The following is a 2326-nucleotide window of genomic DNA, read 5'->3' on the forward strand; positions in this document are numbered from 1 at the left end:
CAAGCATCTTAGCGCTACCGTGGCTACCACCAAAAACAAAGACACTGCTTTGTCGAGTGTGTCTCACGTCTCGGCAGGGCCGTACACGCCCCGGCGCTTCGCCCTACTCACTCGTTGCGTATAATACGCAACATACCCCCACCCCCTTAAACGGGCACCGTTCAAAATTTAAAAAGATACACACACAATAAAATACAAATTATAAAACATATAAATACACTGCTAATCGCATATTATAATACATATTCAAAATTAACTCTACTAAATAACCAGAGTTTTTTTTTTTTTTTTTTTATAAATCGTTCGGCAAAGAAGAAAGACGTTTAATACCGCGCTTTACAAGACCGTTGGCAGGTTTCGCGGTTGCCTTGTGTTTTATTCCGTCAGCTCTCGCATGTATCYTTGTGACACGTCCTAGTGGCGTTTGCTCTTTCAAATATTCCTTATTCCATCATTTCCAGAACAGCTGTTTCACCCGCTGAACGTTCTGCTATTACGATAGACACCTAGATGATACATCCCTGTACGCGTCCTTTGGCGGACTTGGAAAATAATATCCAATTAAAAAATGACCAGGTGTAAGAGCACGCAAGTCGTTTAAATCATTAGACTGATGGGTGATAAGACGCAAGTTTAGAATAGCCTCTATCTCGAGGACGTAAATTAATAATGCCTCACACGATAACATTGCTTCGTTAACAATTCTAGCTAGACTAACTAGATGGTACTTAAAAGATTTTCTTGCCGCCTTCAATAGACCGCCAAAATGAGGTAGCGGGGAAGGATAAAATGTCACTTAAATCTTTCATTAACTAAGCTTCGCGAACACGCGAGCCTCTAATTCTTTCGCAGAATCAACAAAATTAGTCGTGCTGTCGAAATATATGTCCGAATATTTAGCATAGCGTTCCATAAGTCCACGCAAAGCGTTTTTAGTCGCTTTAACAAATCATGGGAGTATTAATGCGCCCAAAAGTTCTTAACGCTCGCGTCGTAAAAGTCGTGCATTTCCAATGCTTTTCCGTTGCACGTTACGCTACACGCGAATCTTATCTCCTGGAACGTGTGGAGATTTTGGCGAAACTCTTGCCATATTTTATATAAATCGGCTTGGACATCTTCGTCCCACGTTGATTTTAATTGCCATAGCYGTTGCATCATCATTTTCGCTTTGATTACTACCGGTCTTAATAAACCTTGCGGGTCGAATAACTGCGAAATTTCGGACAATATAACGCGCTTAGTGACCTTCGATTGATTAGCCGTTCGCTTTACCTTATACCCTATTTTATATTCGACCGCGTTTCCAATTAACACCTAATGTTTTTACTGTGCCTGACGAATCTAAATTTACGATGTTATTATCTGTGGTATCTAAGTCCTTTAGAATCTCGGCGCAATTTAACGCCCATTGCCAAAAATGTATGCCTGCCTCTGCGGTTATCCTTATTAATTCGTCGCGGACTCGCTTTGCTTCCCTAACTGTACGCGCTCCGGTTAACAAGTCTTCTACATAGAAATCTTCTTTAAAAACGATGGCAGCTCTCGGGAATCGGTGAAATTCGTCGCTCGCGAGTTGATGTAAAATACAGGTTGCTAAGAACGACGCGGAGGCGGTTCCATAAGTTGCTGTATTTAATCTATAATGCTTTCACGGGCTCACTTTCCTGTCGACGCCAAAGTATAGTTTGGTATTTGCGATCGCGCTGGTCCATTATTTTCTGCCGATACATCTTCGCGATGTCCACGGTAATAGCGATAGCGCGTTATCTAGATCTTACTAAAAGTGTAAACAGATCTTCCTGTACGTTATTCAAAGATTTCCCGTTGCTGGTTTTTGCCGACGCGTCGAACACTTCTCGCAATTTGGTCGTAAGACTAGTATGCTTTAATACAGCATGATGCGGTATATAGAATCTATCTTCGTGGGGTCCCCCTTCTATTCTTGTCATGTGACCTAGTTCTTCATATTCGGATAAGAATTTAATGTATTCATTTCTTATTTCCGGCTTGCGCGATAATGATCGCTCTAACGCGTTTAATCTTCGCAACGCGCTCGCGTACGACTCGTCTAACTGATTCTCTTCCTTGAATAGCAGTCTCACTATATCTGCCTATATCATCCCGTCGCGTGTTGCTTCTATAATGCGCTTTGCACAAATTTTCCTCGTGCGACCCAATACTAGTCTTAATTACTTCTTCAATCTTCCGAAATTTCTCCAATTATCAATTCAATTATACTGTAGCTGTGTGGCCATTAATAGTTCGCGAACTACGCGTGGCTCTTGTTTTCATAACTAGCCATCCTAACACAGTTCCTTGTGCC

Source organism: Polistes canadensis, unplaced genomic scaffold (assembly GCF_001313835.1).
Source record: "Polistes canadensis isolate GaletaPanama2010 unplaced genomic scaffold, ASM131383v1 scaffold_253, whole genome shotgun sequence".
NCBI classification, from domain to species: Eukaryota; Metazoa; Arthropoda; class Insecta; order Hymenoptera; family Vespidae; genus Polistes; species Polistes canadensis.